Raw genomic sequence first — 21,815 nt, 5'->3', positions numbered from 1 at the left:
AGATAAGAATTTAATTACTGAAGCATCGGAGCTTGATGTGTTAGTTTTATACTTATTTGTAGTAAGAATTATAATAAGACTTTTTTGTCTCTCTTCATATAGTTGAATTCTTGTTTTATTAGCAAGTTGCTCTAAATTCATATTTGTATTTTGTATGCTCAAATGTTCAGTTTCACTATAGAGACAAACAAAATGAAATGTCTAATTATCTTGCTCATGTGTACTTTTTTTTTCTTTCTTTTCTCCGTACTTATAATTTTTACATATACATTAATTTTCATCTTTAAGAATGAATGTGATAAAATAGGATGTTTACTCTTTTCTTTTCTTTTTTATGGAAAAAAAGGTGAAACATATAATATTAGATTAATGGCGGATAAGTTATTTATGACAGAATTAAATTTTATATAAAAATAGTAGTTATTCATAAATATCCTATTTTTTAAAATATAAATGATAAAACTTTTTACATCTTAGTTTTAAATATTTACAGTTAACTAATTAGTTTAAAGTGCTTGTGGATAAAAAATTAATACAATACTTAAAACATATTCATTAAAAAAGTTGAAAGGTTTTGTTTTCGTTCACTCAAAGTTAATTTTACACTATCTAGCATTATTCTACGAATAAAACGGAACTATCAAGAAATTTAATTTAGATAGTTGTTATTTTTCCTCTTAGCTTTGCAAACTTATTTTTTGAATTACAAACGAAGTTTATTTTATTAATTTTTCATATTATTATCTCGATGCATTCACTTTGAGGTAAGAAAATTGGAGTGTCACAATTAGTAGTAAAACAAAGTAAGAAATCTCAATTAGACATATTTTATTATTTAATAGTATTATCTTTAAAGAAATAATACACTCATGGATTACACGCGCAAAGTCCGTGCCCAGAAACTAGTTATTCTATAAGTGTGAAACTATTAAAGTTGAATGACTATTTAACTCTTCAAAAAATCACCATTAAAGTTGAATAACTTTTTAATTCTATAAGAAATCACCATTAAAGTTGAATGACTTTTTAACTCTTTAAGAAATCAATATAAGTAAGTCTCTTACACGTTGTCTTCTAATGAAAACATTGTACATTTGAATTTGGTTTAGAGAGCATAAAACTCTTATCATACTATGTTTTTTCAAGCCTTTCTTTATATTTAGATTTCATTTTTTGCGATCATTCAAATTATATTCTTAAATTGATGTCTAAATGTTTGATCTCTCACACGAAAATATACTGCTAAAATTTTGTTTCATAAACTTATGATGCAATTTTTTTCTTAGGTATAAGCCAGAGGTTATTTTTTTGCCGTCCATTGGATAGAACTTTTAGTAGGAATTACGTCAATACAATACAAATGAGGTATGCGGCATGTCTCTCCAACAATTTCGCATTTTTTGCATGATTACTTTTTAATAAATTTGATATACATACAATTATTATATTTTTAGTTAGATTTTAATAACTTAATGCATGTGTATTTTACAAAGTAGAGCCTCCTTGACAACTTTAGTTTGAAACAATGACTTATTGAAAATTATTTTTCCTTCAATCTCCTAACTTCCAAGGTATAAACGATAACTAATGTTTCTCCCTCAATAACATAGAGTAGAAGAAATCGAGAAATTTTCTAAAGAAGACATATTTTAACAAATGAGGTAATTTAATTTAACATGAAGGAGCACTTAAAAGTCAACTATAATTATAAAGTAAGAGAAAAAAAAGGATAAAAAATTTAAAATATGATAAGAAGTATGAAAATTAACAATGAACAAGCTATTGAAATTTTTTTCTTCATGCTACAAAGGAGAATAAACACACTATGTCATTTGAATGTAATATGGTGACAACATATATACTTGCTACAAATACATATGGTAATTCAAACTTTGGTACAAATTGAGAAGGTGTGTTATGCATGTGTGTATTGTCTCTTTCTTAGAAAAGTAACAACCTAATGTATTGTACTTTTTGACCTAATAACATAAAAAGGTAAATTATTTATCACATTAAATTTTGTTGTCCAAATTTGACAGGTTATCGGAATATCTTATTATTTGGCATTTACATTTTACAATAAAGAAGTCATTTGTATAGGTTAATTGTTCATTTATTGCATTTATATTTTTTTGTTAAATCATTTTTGAAATTCTTCAAAATGTGATTTTAATAGTTTTTGTTAAAAATTCATTTTTGTTTGATTCGATTTTAATACAACTCCTATCATATATAATATTTTTGTGGGACTCATGTGCAAAGCACCTGTCCAGGACTAGTTCATAAGAAGAAAAGATACATGTTAACAATGAAATACAAGAAAAGATATGAAACCAGTCAAAAATGTGTATCAAACATCCTCAATTGTTCAAACTCTAATGAAATCATGTTTGACATAGTGTGGGAGAGGGACATGCCTGTGGGGTCCATCTCCATGTAGCAAACTTTGAATAGCTCTCTGCCAATTTCAAAGTTTGGCAGATCTGATGTTGAATTAATTTTCAACTAAAATCTTACCAAGAAATCTTTATAGGTGAAAAGGTTGAAACTTTGTGTTTCTTGTGATGTCACTTGTGACATCATTAGAAGTATATTTTTCTATAAATACAGAGCTCTTGTTCATTTCAAAATGCACCAAAAATAATTACAAAGGAGAGAAAAGAATAGTGAAGCATCACAGAGGAAAATAATCTGTGAGGAAAAATAGAGAGTGTGAGCGATATTGTAGTGAGGTGGAAAATTCAAAAGAGTGTTATTTCTTTTGAATGTGTAGTGGTCTTTGGAGTTTTACTCAAACATACTAGTGTAAAATCCTTACTATAGTGATATTCGTTGCTCCTCTCGGGTCGTTGTTTTTCCCTTATTTAGGACGGTTTTCACGTAAAATCTTGGTGTCATTATTTCTCTTTTATTCTCGTTGATTAACCGCATTGTTATGTTCCGCATTTATTGTCTTTATTACCACAAATATTATTTCTGTTACGGATTTATTCCCTACAATTGGTATCAGAGCACAGGTTCTGCTCATTTAAAGAAATAATATTTTGCAGCTTATTGTACTATACTCAATAAAAAAAGTGTCTTGAGTAAAGTACGAGGTAGCAAAATTCAACGGTGATAGAGGTTTCTCAACGTGGCAGAGAAGGATGAAAGACTTGCTCATCCAATAGGGTTTGCATAAGGCACTAGGCGGCAATCTAAAAAGCCCGGATCCATGAAACTTGAGGATTGGAAAGAAATGGTTGAAAAGTCTGCTAGTGCAATCAGATTGCACTTAACAGATGATGTAGTTAATAACATCATCGATGAAGAGAGTGCATGTGGCATTTGGACAAAGTTAGAAAATCTATACATGTCCAAAACACTGACAACTAAATTGTACCTAAAGAAGCATTTATATGCGTTACATATGGGTGAAGGTACAAATTTTTTGTCTCATTTAAATGTACTTAATGGACTGATCACGCAACTAACAAACCTCGGAGTAAATATCGAGGATGAAGATAAAGTCATATTGCTCCTAAACTCGCTGCCATCTTCCTACTATACTTTAGCAACAACCATTTTACATGGTAAGGATTCTATTGAGTTGAAGGATGTCACATCAGCCCTTTTGCTTAATCAGAAGATGAGAAAAAGGCCTGAAAATCACGGACAGGCTCTCATCACGGAATGTAGAGGCAGAAGTTACTAAAGGATCTCAAGCAACTATGGTAGATCCGGAGCTCGTGGAAAGCCCAAGGTCCTATCAAAATCGAAGGCCAGAAATTGCTACAATTGCGATCAATTAGGACACTTCAAAAGAGATTGTCCAAATCTAAAAAGGGGCAAAGGGGAAAGCAGCGGCCAGAAGAATGATGTCAACACAGCTGTCATGGTGCAAAATAATGATGATATTGTTCTCCTCATAAATGAGGAAGAAGAATGCATGCACTTGATAGGTATAGAGTCGGAATGGGTGGTCGACACAGCAGCATCTTATCATGCCACACCGGTAAGAGATCTTTTTTGCAGATATGTAGCCGGTGATTATGGCAATGTGAAAATGGGTAACACAAGTTACTCAAAGATTGCTGGGATCGGAGACATTTTCTTGAAAACAAATGTTGGATGCACATTAGTGTTGAAAGATGTGTGCCACGTACCTGATTTGCGGATGAACTTGATCTCGGAAATTTCTTTGGACCAAGATGGATATGAGAACTACTTTGCAAATAAAAAATGGAGACTCACCAAAGGGGCATTGGTGATTGCAAAAGGAGTTGCTCGTGGCACGTTATACAGGACAAATGCAGAAATATGCCAAGGTGAATTAAATGCGGCTCAGGAAGAAAATTCTGCAGATTTATGGCATAAAAGAATGGGTCATATGAGCGAGAAAGGATTGCAAATTCTTTCCAAAAAGTCACTCATCTCTTTTGCCAAAGGTACAACAACAAAATCGTGTAACTAGTGCTTTGATAAACAACATAGAGTCTCATTTAAGACATCATCTGAAAGAAAGTCGAATATACTTGATTTGGTATATTCTGATGTTTGTGGTCCAATGGAGATAGAATCGATAGGAGGTAATAAATACTTTGTTACCTTTATTGATGATGCTTCTTGAAAATTATGGGTTTATATCTTGAGAACCAAAGATCAGGTGTTTCAAGTATTTCAAAAGTTTCATGCTCTGATAGAAAGAGAGACAGGTCAAAAGCTAAAACGTCTTCGAACCAATAATAGAGGTGAGTACACTTCAAGAGAATTTGGAGAGTACTGTTCAAACCATGGAATCAAACATGAAAAGACAGTTCCTGAAACCCCACAACACAATGGTGTAGCTGAGAGAATGAATTGCACCATTGTTGAGAAGGTGAGAAGCGTGCTTAGAATGGCTAAATTACCCAAGACATTCTGGGGTGAAGCAGTTCGGACAACGTGTTACCTTATCAATCGTAGTTCATCAGTTCCGTTGGAGTTTGACATTCCGGAGAGAGTTTGGACCAACAAAGAGATGTCTTACTCGCACCTAAAGATGTTCGATTGTAAAGCTTTTGCACATGTACCGAAGGAGCAAAGAACCAAGCTAGATGATAAATGAGTTCCTTGCATATTCATCGGATTTGGAGATGAAGAGTTTGGGTACAGACTATGAGATCTTGTAAAGAAGAAGGTCATCAGAAGTAGAGATGTAATCTTTCGAGAAAGTGAAGTTGGAACTGTTGATGATCTATCCGAGAAGGCCAAGAAAAAGAATGGTATAGTCCCTAATCTTGTTACCGTTCCTTCTTTTTCTAACCATCCCATAAGTGCAGAAAGTATGATTGATGAAGGTGTTGAGCATGAAGAGCAACCTGATGAGATTGTTGAGCAGGGGGAGCAACTTGGTGATAGTACCGAGCAAATGGAGTACCCAGAAGAAGAAAAATCTCAACCTCTGAGGAGATCTGAAAGACAAAGGGTAGAATCAACCAAATACCCTTCCTCAGAGTATGTCCTTATCAATGATGAAGGTGAGCCACAAAGTCTTAAGGAGGTGTTGTCTCACCCATAAAAGAGCCAATGGATGAAAGCCATGCACGAAGAGATGGGATCTCTACAGAAAAATGGCACATACCAACTAGTTGAAATTCCAAAAGGAAAAAGACCACTTAAGTGCAAGTGGGTCTTTAAACTCAAGAAAGATGGAAATGGCAAGTTGGTGAGGTACAAAGCTCGATTGGTTGTAAAAGGCTTCGAACAAAAGAAAGGTATTGATTTTAATGAAATTTTTTCACCTGTTGTCAAAATGACTTCTATTCGAACTATTTTGAGCATAGCAGCTAGTCTAGATCTTGAAGTGGATCAATTGGACGTGAAAACTGCATTTCTTCACGGAGATTTGGAAGAAGAGATTTATATGGAGCAACCAGAGGGATTTGCAGTATCTGGAAAGAAACACATGGTGTGCAAATTGAATTAGAGTCTTTATGGGTTGAAACAGGCCCCAAGGCAATGGTACAAAAAGTTTGACTCTTTCATGAAAAGTCAAACGTACACAAAGACCTATTCTGATCCATGTGTATAATTCAAAAGATTTTCTGACAACAATTTTATTATTTTGTTGTTATATGTGGAGGATATGTTAATTGTAGGACAGGACAAAGAGCTGATTGCAAAGTTGAAGAAAGATCTGTCCAAGTCATTTGACATGAAAGACTTGGGCCCAACACAACAAATTCTAGGGATGAAGATCGTTCGAGAACGAACAAAAAGAAAGTTGTGGCTATCTCAAGAGAAGTACATTGAACGTGTACTAGAACGCTTCAACATGAAGAGTGCTAAACCTGTTAGCATGCCTCTTGCGAGTCATCTGAACTTGAGCAAACAGATGTGTCCTACAACAAAAGAGGAAAAAGAGGGAATGGCTAAAGTTCCTTATTCTTCAGCAGCGGGGAGTTTAATGTATGCGATGGTGTGTACAAGACCTGATATTGCTCATGCAGTTGGTGTTGTTAGCAGATTCCTTGAAAATCCTGAAAAAGAACACTGGGAGGCAATTAAGTGGATACTAAGGTATCTAAGAGGTACCACAAGAGATTGCTTGTGTTTTAAAGGATCTGATCCAATCTTGAAGGGCTATACTGATGCTGATATGGAAGGTGACCTCGATAATAGAAAATCCACTACTGGATATTTGTTTACATTTTCAGGGGGAGCTATATCATGGCAATTAAAGTTGCAGAAGTGTGTCGCACTCTCTACAACCGAGGCATAATATATTGCAGCTACTGAAGCTGGCAAAGAGATGGTATGGATGAAACGATTTCTTCAAGAACTTGGATTGCATCAGAAGGAGTATGTCATCTATTGTGACAGTCAGAGTTCAATAGACGTGAGCAAGAACACCATGTACCATGCAAGGACGAAACATATTGACGTGAGATATCATTGGATTCGTGAAAAGATAGAGGACAGATCTATGCAGGTCATGAAGATCCCTACTAGTGAAAATCCTTCAGATATGCTGACCAAGGTGGTATCAAGGGACAAGTTTGAGCTGCAAAGAACTTGTCGGCATGTACTCAAGCTAGAAACCTAGAGCTAGCTCCTTCAGGGTGAATGGGTCTGGAGGGGGAGATTGTGGGGTCCATCCCCATGTAGCAAACTTTGAATAGCTCTCTGCCAATTTCAAAGTTTGGCACATTTGGTGTTGAATTAATTTTCAACTAAAATCCTACCAAGAAATCTTCATGCTGAAAAGGTTGAAACTTTGTGTTTCTTGTGATATCACTGGTGGCATCATTAGGAGTAGATTTTCCTATAAATACAGAGCTCTTGCTCATTTCAAAATGCACCAAAAATAATTACAAAGGAGAGAAAAGAAGAGTGAGGCATCACAGAGGAAAATAATCTGTGAGGAAAAATAGAGAGTGTGAGCGATATTGTAGTGAGGTGGAAAATTCAAAAGAGCGTTATTTCTTTTGAATGTGTAGTGGTCTTTGGAGTTTTACTCAGACATACAAGTGTAAAATCCTTACTATACTGATATTCGTTGCTCCTCTCGGGTCGTGGTTTTTCCTTATTTAGGAGGGTTTCCACGTAAAATCTTGGTGTCATTATTTCTCTTTTATTCTCGTTGATTAACCGCATTGTTGTGTTCCACATTTATTGCCTTTATTACCGCAAATATTATTTCTGTTACGGATTTATTCCCAACAATGCCATCCTGTGAAGAGTGATGAGTAATTCTATTTTTTCAGCTGGACAGATTAAAGAAGTATTTAGATTCGTTGAAGCAAAATCTTGTTATATATATTTTTTCGAAAACCAACAGTGCAAATACTTGTCACGTCATACTTCAAGGATACAAGATAAGTTCAAGTTTGGCCAAACCTAGATAGAAGGCTTCAGCAAATGCGATGGCGTCTGTGCTGAACATAACCTGTTGATATCCGAATATTAGTTAGGAAAATATTATCTTTAAATGGGCTTGAAAGATTAGTGAACTACGAATAAACAGAAATCCTTAGCCTGAACTGGAGAACATAATGTATCTGTAAGTACATCAACAACCTTATTCATTGGAGCAAGCTTGAGGAGTTCTTTCACTGATGATATCATCCCATGGAAGCTAAGTTTAGGAATTGCAAACCCAAAATCAAGATATACCTATATTAGAAGACAATAGTCGTGTAATGGAAACACAAGAAATATACGTCATCACTAACAATAGATGTGAAAAAGTCTCAAATTTTGCCAGTCATTCCTAGTGCACAAGTAAAATCCATGTCTTAACTTCAGAGCAATATGTTAATAGTTTCAGATAGAGGATTAATGATCTTACTTGAGGGTAAGCAGAAGCCAGATGTGAAGCTTCCTTTGAGAATGGGTAGGACGCATGCAAAAGCACTAATCGGCTATCATTGAATCTCTTGTCCTCAAGGAGATTGTGAAGATAAAGGGGATTAGCCAGCATCATATCAAAATCCTTGTCCCCAAAACTGAAATGAAGAAATAAAACAATCTTTCTTATAAGGACTCCCTCGTTGGGTTCCTAATGTTGAATAAGAAAATTAGCATACAACAACGGGCAGAAAGACTATAGACTTGATTCAATTCTAGAGAAGCTAGAACAGAATGAGGTCAAGCATTTACACCAAAACATTAATTTAGTTACCCCATGTGTATCTGCATGGGCAAGTCATAACTCTGGGCCACCTCCAAAGCATGCATAAAGATATAATCAATGAAGCTCTTGTTTGAGATCCTCAGGGGATTCCCAGCTGGAAAGAGAGGAACTATCAGAATCAACTGCTCAATCATGCTGCATTACAACCCCACATCGTGCAAGACTCACCGCGTAAAACATCATTCAGGCCCTCTTCAGCCTCTTTTTTGGTGACTTCTGTATTAATTGCAAGTCCGCTACGGCATGCAACCATACTTTTAAAGGCAACAACCTTATTAGCCACTGTGTGAAACAAATAGGAAAAACTTTTGGAACCATAACTTTTTACACATCAAAAGAAACATGTTTTGTTCTACTCTGGGATATGTTAACTGAAAATCCAAAGGATATAACTTCAACTCCTTAGTGAAAATTTCCATGAATGAATCTAGTGTCCATGTTGCTCCATCTAAACCCTAAATAGAATAGGATAGGATAAAGAGATAAATAGATCTAATAGGGGTATAAGGTGATGACAAAGACAGAATATTCTTGAGATGAAAATGATCTTACACTCCCTGTTGTCACTGATAACAATAGTTACAAAACAACCATCATCCAACCACTTTACCATAGTCAATAAAAGTAAAAGATCTTTCAATAACTTAATACTGTAAAATAATTGGAGAACAAACAGTGCAGTAGCAACAGTTTTACATGAATGATTATGTAATATCCCAGCTCTTTATATATGTCAGTCTACAAATTCAAGTTCTTTTCCTGATGGATCTGAGGTTCAAGTTTCGAGCAATGACAACAGATTTAAAAAGAATTTCAAGTTTTCACTCACATTTGTCACATTGGTTCATTCATTTCCTAATTAGCTTCCATTTTAGTTGTTTCCCTATGTCCGACCAATTGGAATTTTTTATGGCACCTTAAGGTTGAAAACAAGAGTGTCTACTTTTCTCGAAAGTAAAATTTTACCACATTGCTAACAGCCACTCCACTGACATGCAAGTTTTGTGCAACAAGCAATCCTATAAGTTCAAGGTTTTGGGTCTGAAGTAAACAATTCATTGAACTGACAAAAATAGCTCCAACGATATATTTATATATCCTATAATGCCATGAGTTTGCTTTCTTATATATTTATTTCTTATATACCTTTTTCTGTTATTATCTTAAGAAGTTGTAATATGAGAAAACATAAGAGAAAATGTTATTTCCTTCCAGCAACAATGAGCAAATAAATAGACAATGCAAAAGCTCTGTAAGAGGGGGACAGAATTAAAAATAGTTAAAAATTAGATGATAAAGATCTGACTCAAAATTTTGTGAACAATAGGAAAATCTTACTCACGAGAAAAGTAGTGGAAATGTATAAAGGTTTTGCTTCAGCAGATTGCATGATCTCTCTGTTATATTTTTCCTCGAGTACCTTATCAAAATCATGTTTATCTAATAGTCTCCCATTAAATTCTTTTTTCCAGTTGCACTCTCCCATGTGCTATCAAGAACAGTTTAAGAGGTTAATAAAGCAAATATTACCTTGTCAAGAATCTTTTCAGCTAGATGCTCAACTCGTAGTATTCTACCAACCATTGGTACAACTTTTTTGTGCCATTCAATGTCAACCATTTTATCCAACTCGATTCCATCATCAATTAGTACTGTACAAATTTTTGCAGCCCTGAAGCAAGTAATAGCACTCTGCTCCAACCCTAAGCTCCGTCGAGTTTCTTGAATAGTATGCGAACCTAAACTTAAGCTTAAACTTGGGCCATATAGTTCTGTTAATTCCCTCAGCCCTCTCTGCCAAGAAAACAGAAAAATGCTGTAAGAAGAACAAAAGATACATGAAGCAACATAAGTAAAAGGAAATGCCTGAAACACATTTATCCACGTGATTGCACAAAAAAAATGGTGAAACTAATTGTAATAGTGTGCATTGAGCCTACTGATTGGGAACATAATTTTGCACTAAAGCTGTTCGACCAATGAATCTTGCAAGTGGATTTAGCTTTGCTAGTGTGAAATATTCCTGAATCGATTAGCAATTGTTGATTTGACATACAAAATTTTCCATTTAATATCCCAAAGTTTAAACTAATTGATTCGTCATCCATTTGTTTACTTCACTTAACAAGCTAAACTCAAAATAAACTTATCAATTTTTTGAAGTTTTAAACATACAACACTAAATTTCAAGATTAAGAATTATGTAAGTTTGGAAGAGCTTAACACATAAAAATTGAAGATCAGATTATGCCAGTTACTTGATTTAACTCATGTTGAATTATGATTACTTCAATCAATTTTTATCTCCTCATATTTATTTAATACAATTTACACATTTGTCACCTCCTTATTTGTTATCCTTGAAGCGTTGTGTAATTAGAGAAAAATGACATTCTTCGAAATACTTTTGTCCAGTTTAGATATGTATTTGTTGTCCAAGAAACGCGAAAGCATCAAAGATTTGTATCTTTACGTATACTTTTATCACTTGACATAGCTAAACTATATGATAGACTCGATTGGAAATATTTATGCATGGTGTTAGAGAAGAATGGACTTTGTTGAACTGTGGATCAACATGTTGCTTTTTTAATATGGGGTATTCTCTCAATTTAACACTCTGTTTGGATCATTGTTACCCATTATATTGTTACTATAGTTACAATGTTTATTTTGATTGTTAGTTAAAATGTATTATATTGTTAAATTTTGTTGTCATGTATATAATAATGAAAATTCTCATTTTATGGAATAATCAATTTGGTCTGTTTTCATTGTTACTTAATTTCTTTTTTCAATTACATCTTTACATAATATTTCATAATACTATTTTACTTTTTATCTTATTTTTTTTTGTCAAACCTCCCGCCCTAAAATAATTAAGGATATTTTAATAAATTTACAAACTACAATAATGGTTCAGGACATCTATTTTCCAATCTACAAGAGACATTAATTTACTTTAGCATGATTTAGTACTTTTAAATTATAATCATTTTCATTATGACTTATTAATTTGTAATATTTATTTTACGCAATATTTATTATTATTATTATTTGCTGGATATTTTTATGTCATTAATCATATCATATTTTGTGTTATTTTAAGAAACACCTTAGATTATTTTGGTAGAACTAAAGAAATATTTGAAGTGTAAGTAAACTATATGTTTACATGAATATTTTACCGCAAAACTCCAAAAAAAACTCGAGTTTATTGGTCTGGTTTGATTTATAAATTTAAAAATCTAACACAAATAAATTTGTTTGATATTTGAAACATCCAAATTAATCTCGCGATATACACCATATGTACGACATATAAAGAAGAGACTATCAAATATTTATTTTGTGATAGTAATATTGCAAGAAGAGTTTGTTCACTTGTTGGACAATCATGTGGGTTATATATATATATATATATATATATATATATATATATATATATATATATATATATATATATATATATATATATAAGAGGGCGATACTAGGCAAATAATGATATCTTGGTGGTTAATCAAGACCAAAAAAATCTAACTCATGCTACTCTCCTCCAAGTTTTTCCTATCCTCACTTGTTGAAAAATATGAAAAAGTAAATGTGCATCTAAATATGACAACATCCACAAGTCTAGTACAGAAATTAACCAACAAGTGGGAAGTTAAAATGCATATGAATCAGTTCCCAATTTCATGATCTTTAGTTATCGATCGATGGGATAGAAAGACATGTGCAGAACCATTGAAAGTGCTAAACAATATTTTTCTTGTAGGTAAAACCAATGATTTTGGTACAAATTAATACAATCGGTTGCAAAGGAATTTCTGAATGTTTTGGTTGTAATGACATAATCAGAGACCAGAACTTGAAATACATGACCCAAACTCAATAATGTATAACCAATTGTATTATTTGTACCAAAATCATTAATTTTTTTTTTAGAAAAACGAAAATAGTATTTAGCTTTACCCAATAAGTGTGATAAAATGTGGACACTGAATTTTTAATTTTTATAAAAGAAAAATCTATTAATTTTACTTAAGTATACAATTCAATAGAAAAATTATACTACTTCTGTCCTATTTTATGTAGTATTCTTTCCTTTTTATGTAGGGTCCATATTCATTGTAAATAAACATAAAAGGAAAGTTAAAATGTAGAAAAATTCGAATTAATGTTTGTTGCTTATTGTTAAAGTCAACAAATGCTGCAACAAACCAAAGCTCATTATTTCTTTTTCACTAAAATCTTACCAAGAAATCTGCATAGGTGCAAAGGTTGAAACCTTGGGTTTTTTGTGATGTCACTGGTGACATCATTAGGAATAGATTTCTCCTATAAATATAGAGCCCTTAATCATTTCAAAAACACACCAAAATAGAGAGAAAAATCATTTTGAAAGTAAAGTGAGGTATTCCATAGGCTATATAAGAAAACTAGTCGGTGAAAAAAATATAGTGTGAGTGATATTTTAGTAAGACGGAAACTAAAAGAGTGTTGTTCCTCTTGAGTGTGAAGTAGTCACTTTGAGTATTGTATTTGTGACTATAAAGTGTCAAATTCCTTACTATAGTAATATCAGTTGCTCCTCTTGTCCCTTGCTTTTTTCCTTTTCAGAAGGTTTCCACTTAAAATTCTTGGTGTCTTTATTTTTCCATTTTATTTTCATTACTTTTACCATATATATATTTTTGTTTGTCTGCGTTTTCCTAACAAACTGGTATCAGAGCCAAGGTTTTATGTGAGAATACTCTATGGTCGTAGCACAATTCGAACTTCCACATCAGAAAGATTTTTTACTTTGATTTGCGATAAAAATATTTGTTGGGGAAAAACAATGAAAGACAACACAAGTAGAATGATTACTTTGAATGGTGTTAATTATGCCATTTGGAAGGAGAAAATGGAAAATCTTCTTTATGTTAAGAACTTTTACAAACCAATATTTAGCACTGTAAGCTTGATAATAAAAAGATGAAGAGTGAAATCTGTTGCACAAATATGTTTGTGGATTCATTAGGCAATAGGTTGACGATAATGTGTTGACCTATATTTCTGGGGAGACACATGCTCAAACCCTATGGGAGCATCTTGAAAGTTTATATGCTCGGGAGACCGACAATAACAAAATGTTCTTAATAAAGCAGATGTTGAGTTTAAAGTATCATGGTGGTTCTCCAATGACAGACCATCTGAATAATTTTCAGGGGATCATGAACCAATTATCTGCTATGGGCATCAAAAGAAATTCAAGGCTTGCTTCTACTTAGTTCCCTACCAGACTATTGGGAAACATTTAGAACTTCATTGTCAAATTCTGCTCCGGATGGTGTGATCTCTATGGATTCCACCAAAAGTAGTGTCTTGGATGAAGAGATGAGAAGAAAAACTCAAAGTTCTTCGTCGAATGTCCTGAAAACTGGCCCAGGGGGAGAAACAAAACTCGTGATTCTCAGTATATAGAACAAAATATGAGCAAATCCAGAGGCAGACTTAAGGATACTGAGTGCTATCATTGTGTCATGAAAAAGCACACAAAGAAGTTCTGCAGAAATTTGAAGAGGGAGAACAAAAACAAAAAGGGAACTAAGGAAGATAGCAATGAAAATTGCATATCCACCGTCGCCACCGAAGATCTTGTTACTGTCCTAGATGCAGATATGATAAATATTACTTGTGATGAGCCAAGCTGGGCTGTGGACACTGGTGCCGCATCTCATGTGACATCAAGGAAATATTTTTTATCTTCCTACACTCCTGGTGATTTTGGAACCTTTAGTATGGGGAATGAGACTATTTCTAGGGTGGTTGGTATTGGTACAATTTGTTTGGAAACTAGTGTTGGAACTAACTAGTTTTGAACAATGTGAAACCTGCTCCTGATATTCGTCTGCACCTAATTTCTGTTGGTGTTTTAGATGATGAAGGATATGTTAGTACCAACGGTAATGGAAAATAGAAGCTCATTAAGGGTTCCTTAGTTGTGGCTCGTGGTAAAAAACGTCGTGGTCTATACTAAACTACGACATTTGCTTGTGCTGATATGGTGAATGCGGTTGAGAGCGATAATCCTCAACGTTATGGCACAAGAGACTTAGCCACATCAGCGATAAAGGATTCAACGTTCTAGCCAAGAAATTTTTTTTGTCAAATTTCAAAAGTGTTAAATTTGAAAAGTGTGAGCACTACTTAACTGGTAAACAAAATCGAGTTTCCTTTAAATCCTACCCTCTTTCGATAAAGAAAGAGTTGCTTGAGTTGGTGCACTCTGATTTATGTGATCCAATGAAGACGAAGACATTGGGTGGTGCACTTTACTTTGTCACTTTCATTGATGATTGCTCGAGAAAACTCTGGGTCTATGTCTTGAAGACTAAAGATCAAGTGTTAGGTGTCTTCAAGCAGTTTCAGGCTTCAGTTGAAAGAGAAAATGAAAAGAAACTGAAATGTATTCGTACTGATAATGGTGGTGAATATTGTGGATCATTTGACGAATATTGAAGCATCAAGGTATTAGACACTAGAAGATTCCCCAGCTTAATGGTTTGGCTATGAGGATGAACAGGACCTTGATGGAAAGAGTTAGATGTTTGCTTTCTAAAGCAAAGTTGCCGAACTCTCTTTGGGGTGAGACATTATTGATTGCTGCACATGTTATTAATCTATCTCCTACTTTGCTTTCCAAAGTGATGTACCAAATAGTGTTTGGTACAGAAATGATGTTTTCTATGACTATTTGAGAGTATTTGGTTGCAAAAATTTTGTACATGTGACAAAAGATGAGAGGTCAAAGTTAGATGCCAAGACAAGTCAATGCATCTTCATTGGATATGGCCTAGATGAATTCGGTTATAGGCTATATGATCCAATTGAAAAGTAACTTTTGAGAAGCCATGATATTATTTTTATGGAGAATCAAATAATTGAAGATATTGACACAACGGAGAAGGTAGAATCTTCAAGTTTTGATGGTATAGTTCATCATGATGACGTTTCTCAAACAAGTGTGCATGATGTTGTTGGAATTTATAATCATGGTGACGCCCAGAATTATGTATCGAGTAAACATGTTGATGTTGAGAATAACAATGATATTGTTATTGATAATCCTTTAGCTCATGAAATTGTGGACGAATCAAATATTCTGATTCGGAGGTCCAAAAGAGAGCGGTATCCTTCCTCCCATTATTCATCCGATGAGTATGTGTTACTCACTGACGGGTGAGAACCTGAATGTTATAAGGAGTCCATGGAAGATGAGCACAAGTATCAATGGATTGAAGTCATGCAGGATGAGATGAAGTCTCTTCATGAGAACCACACTTATGAGTTGGTAAAATTGTCTAACGGCATGAGAGCTTTGAAAACCAAGTGGGTGTTCAAAGTTAAAGTTGAAGAACACAACTTGAAGCCCAGATGCAAAGCTAGATTGGTTGTTAAGGGATTTGGTCAAAGAAAGGGTATTGAGTTTGATGAAATATTTTCTCATGTTGTGAAAATATCCTCGATTCGCACTGTTATAGGTTTGTCTGCTAGTCTTAATTTAGAGATTGAACAGATAGATGTGAAGACGACTTTCCTTCACGGTGACCTAGATGAAGAGATTTATATGGAACAACCTGAGGGCTTCAACGTAGAAGGTAAAGAAAATTTTGTATGCAAACTCAGAAAGATTCTATATGGCTTAAAGCAAGCTCCTAGACAGTGGTATAAGAAGTTTGAATCTGTTATGGTGGAGCAAGGTTATAAGAAGACTTATCAGATCATTGTGTATTTGTACAATAAATTTCTAACAATGATTTTTCATCCTTTTGTTGTATGTGCATAATATGTTGATTGTGGGAAATTCCAAGATTGACGAGCTGAGAAAAGAGTTGTGTAAATCCTTTTCTATGAAAGACTTGGGTCATGCCAAGAAAATTTTGGGCATGAAAATTACTCGTCTCAGAGATAAAATGAAGATTTATTTGTCCCATAAGAAGTACATTGAGCGTGTACTTGAGCGCTTCAATATGAAGAATGCTAAGCCTGTTGGCACACCTCTTGCTGGTCATATGAAGTTGAACAAGAAGATCTGTCCTACAACTATGGAGGAAAAAGAGAACATGGCCAAATTTCTATATTCCTCCGTCGTTGGAAGTCTAATGTATGCAATGGTATGCACTAGACCTGATATTACTCATGCAGTTGGCGTTGTCAACATATATCTCAAAAATCCAGTAAAAGAGAATTGGGAAGCTGTGAAGTGGATACTCATGTATCTTAGAGGATGCTAAGATGAATTCTTATGTTTTGGAGCATCAAATCCAATCTTGAAAGGCAATACATATTCTGATTTGGCAAGTGACCTTGATAAAAGAAAATCCGCTACTGGATATTTGTTTACTTTTTCATGGGGAGCTATTTCATGGCAGTCGAAGTTGCAGAAGTGTGTTGCACTATCTACAACTGAAGCTGAGTATATTGCGGCTACTGAAGCCGGCAAGGAGATGATATGGCTCAAGCGATTTCTTTAAGAGCTTGGTTTGAATCAGATGGAGTATATTGTCTATTATGATAGCAAGAGCGCAATATACTTGAGTAAGAACTCCTTGTACCATGCAAGAAAAAAACATATTGACGTCAGATATCATTGGATTCGAGAGAAAGTGGAGAGTAATTCGTTTCACGTCAAAAAGATCCACACAAGTGAAAATCTTGCAGATATGATGACCAAGACGATACTGAAAGACAAGTTTGAGTTATGCAAAGAGCTGGTAGGTATGAGATCTCTCTAAAGAAAATGAAGATGCCTCCTTCTAGTGAACGGGTCTGGAGGGAGAGATTTGTGGGGTCCATACCCATTGTAGATAAACATAAAAGCAAAGTTAAAATGTAGAAAAGGTTGAATTAATGTTTGTTGCATATTGCTAAAGTCAACAAATGCTACAACAAATCAAAGCTCACCATTTCTTTTTCAACTAAAATCTTACCATAGGTGCAAAGGTTGAAACCTTGTGTTTTTTGTGATGTCACTAGTGACATAATTAGTAGTAGATTTCTCCTATGAATACAAAGCCCTTGCTCATTTCAAAATCGCACCAAATTAGAGAAAAAAACATTTTGAGAGCAAAGTAAGGTATTCCATAGACTATACAAGAAAACTAGTCTGTGAAAAAAAAAATAGAGTGGGAGCGATAATTTAGTAAGGCGAAAACCAAAAGAGCGTTGTTCCTTTTGAGTTTGTAGTAGTCACTTTGAGTATTGTATTCGTGACTACACGGTGTAAAATTCTTTACTATAGTAATAGCAGTTGTTCATCTTGGCCCGTGATTTTTTTCCTTATTCAGAAGGGTTTCACGTATAATTCTTGGTATCGTTAATTTCTCATTTTATTTTCATTACTTTTACCATATATATTTTTGTGCTTGTCCGCATTTCCCCAATATTTTAGTCATTTCAAAAAAAATAAAATGTCACCTTTCTATAACTATAAATAATTTAAACTAAGCCTCTTCTTTTGTCCTTAGGGAAATGATATATATAACTAAATAAATATATAAGAATTGTGTCATACCATAAATTTTAATAATCTTCTAATTGTTTCCTAAATATCTTGTCAAGTCAAATAATGTCATATAAATGAGACAGAAAATATATATTACACCGATGTTGAACATCAGATAACAAAGACACCGTAGAACATGCTTCAAATGTAATGCACACTTTGAAACAAGTTCCAACGTGTTAAATATGCGTTCACATTTTATTTAATTTCTTTGATGCCATAGTAATATGTGGGTTCATGGACACCAATAATGTTTACCTATATTTTATATATGTAATAAAATTTCACTAAATTGCTGTAAATATTTGATAGTAAACCCAGTTATCAATAATAATGATGTCTTCCTTTCGTCAAATTAGTAAAAATAAAACAAATTTGTCCTTATTTATTGTATATTAACTTGAGAGTTGTTGTAAACTCTAAAACTTGAATGTGTCGTTTATGGACTCATATATCTATAGAATACATGCGAGGATCTAAAAGAATATGTGATTTCAGAAGGATTTATTCAACCTAATGATGTACGCCACATAATTAGGAACAAACCTTGAAGTTGAGAGTGTGGGGCGTGTTATACAAAGCATCACCGGTAGCATCGGAGGACAATTTGAGAAAAGGGTAATCTGTGTCGATGGGAACAATGTTGTGGGCGTGAGCATCGACAATTTCCACAGCGTCCACTGCTTTTTTGAGTTCAATAAGTAATTTGTCTGTTTTCATCTTCATGATTTCCTAATAATCTTCAAACTCTAAATTTGTTTAGTTTGAAAAATTGTACATGATTTTGTCCATGCAATTAGTTACTTATTTCTCTTTGTTTGGATAAGCTTGAAAATCGTGTTATATTATTACACTTGTTGATCAATGATTTGAGTATATGAAAAAATTGGTAGTTAGTTGAAATCGTCTTAGTGTATCGAATTCTTTTTTTGTTTGTGTGGTGATGACTACTTCAACTAGGGAGCTCAGCCTTTGCAATGCTTAAAGTTTGCTAGATGAGGGGCAAAAACTTTTTAGTATTTGATATTTATATTAAATTAATATAATAATTATTACGGTTAAGTAATTAAAAGTAGTAAACCAGCATATTACCGACATTAGTTATATACTTTGTTGGTGTTTATGCATTTTAATAATAAAATTAAAATATGAAGTGCTTATGTTAGTGGGTATAAGTTGACAAGAATGTGAGTGTAACTTTTATAACCACTATTGCCATGATTTTTCATTAATTTCACCTATTATTTTATCTCATTATATGTTATAACTTATGTACCTTTAGGCCATTTATTTACCTACATTTTTCTCCACATTATTCTTATTCAATACAAAGTATAATTCCTCTCCTATAAATAGTGGCATTTCTTCTTTTGTGAAGCATGTCAAAAAAGATGAGAAGTCTTGAAAAATATTTTAGTGTGTAGTGAAAGAAAGTTGAGACAAAGAAAGTATTCTTAACTTCAACAATATTCACTATATAAAAGACAATATTTATATGTTGAAGGAAGATGTTCTTATGTAGAGTTTCAAACTCTTCAACCAAATTTGGTTGCTTGAGTAATGCGATGAAGTTGTTGGGTTATGTTGTTGTACTTTGGAGGGGCTGAGTCAAATGTGATACTGCCAGATCAGTGTAGATGATGCGGTAATGGAGTTGAATCTCTCTAAAGAGAGCGAGATATCAGTGCCTCGTCCTTATGCTATTTTATTCATTTTTGTTATTTTATTTTCAATTTTAATTTATTGTGTTTGTAGTATATTACACCTACAATTTTAAGGAGACTCATGTTTTGTTATGATTTAAAAAATGCAAATATCAAGATAGATGTCTCAACATCATTCCATTCAAACGTCACTCTCTTCAAGAGATAGAAGAGAATAGGTGAACGGTAAGGTATTTTTCTACTTGCTCAATTCAAGGGAAGAATATGTAACAACATTTTTTTTACCTAATATTTTCATGAATAAAGTCATATTACTTGTAATGAAAAAATGATATCTTTATTCTTAAAATAGCTGGGGTTCATGATATGATGAAAAAATATTTATGAAATTGTGATTTGTGCATCTTTGAGAATAAAAAAAAGTGTTATAAACACATATTTATTATGGAATAAATCAGATGTTGTAGTTTGTCTATAATGGAATGATTTTTGAATCTAGCATGAGAGTTGTAAATAATGTTGGGTAGCCATTTAACATGAAATGTTTGGTGAGATAAATTTTGTTCTTGGAATGAAAAAATACCGTAAAACATGCGAAGAAAATTTCCTTGATAAGTCTTGCAACTCTTTTTGATTCAATTGCGAAAATGGTGTGATAAAGAAAGACGAGTTCACTAGCATAATAAAAATATGAGACTTATGACTGACAACTATAGTTGATGTTGTGTTTGCAGTTAAAGTACTTAGCAAGTATGAGTAACTCAAATGAGAAAATTTGGTGCTATTTGTTGACAATGAGAAAAGAAAATTGGATTGTTTGCTAACTCTACTTTGGAGGTTGATGTAATAGAAGAAATTAAGCTTAAACTAGTGGAAATGTGAACTAACTTTACTATATCAAACACTTTATTTTGAGAAATTATTTTTTTTAAATTTTTATTAATTGTGACAATATTAACATTATTGGTAGAATACATAATTGTTATTCATAACGGTATAGTTAGACTCATGAGAAGAAAATACAGTATTGTTAGATATATTGATCATTAGTATTACCATCAATATTAATTGTGTTAAATCTTGCAGATTCATAAACTAATGCCTTAGCAAGATAAGAGTTTTAAACATACAGATGGGGATGAGACTGAAGCTCATAAAATTCTAAGTCATATATGAGGAAATCTAACCTGAAGACTTGAGATTCCATAACAAGGTTCAATAGAAAAAAACGAATCATGTGATCACTTGTTGTGAAATGCCCTAATATTAAGTTTTTCAATCCCTATGATGTGATTGTATTTATATTTTAATGATTTGTTGAGGTTGAGTCTTTAAACTCTTAACGAAATTTTGTATCTTGTATAGTGGGGTGTCAAATTATAAGAGTACCCTTGACAAATTCTTCAATATGAGTGTGAAAGTAAGTCACTTTCTATAAGAATGGACTTGCTCTAAAAAACAATCATGTAAATCGGGATAACTCATGACCATAATATGCTTCTGCAGAAGCTTATGTCAATACCTAGATTATTTTGTGGTAGTGATACTTTATTTTCTTAACAAGTCATAGTTTAAGTCTAAAATCCTTACTGACTCAAAATTTAAGGTTATTATTCTACTAAGAGAAGGTTCAATGTAGAGCACATCTTCATTATGCATAATAGTCTACCTTCAACTTAATTGTGAAGCACTCTCTTATTTCAATATTGAAATGAGTGGGAGTGTTGGTGTTTATGCATTTTAATATTAAATTAAAATGCTAAGTGCATATGTTAGTGGATATATGTCGACAAGAATGTAGTCATTATGTTGGTGTAACTTTTCTAACCAATATTGTCATGATCTGCCACTAATTCCACCCAATATTCTACCTCATTATACATTGTAACATATGTAAAATTTAGACATTCACTTACCTACATTATTATCCACATTATTTTTATTC

General features: G+C 33.2%; 1 pseudogene; it reads right to left on the bottom strand.

The window, feature by feature from the left end:
- LOC101257177 (protein fluG-like) overlaps positions 1 to 19,039 on the bottom strand; it is a 39,262-nt pseudogene extending 20,223 nt beyond the window's left edge.
- Positions 19,040 to 21,815: the final 2,776 nt, after the last annotated feature.

This window comes from Solanum lycopersicum, chromosome 6 (assembly GCF_036512215.1).
Source record: "Solanum lycopersicum chromosome 6, SLM_r2.1".
NCBI lineage: Eukaryota > Viridiplantae > Streptophyta > Magnoliopsida > Solanales > Solanaceae > Solanum > Solanum lycopersicum.
The sequence above is the reverse complement of the archived record's forward strand: the minus strand, read 5'-3'. Positions and strand labels throughout refer to the sequence as shown.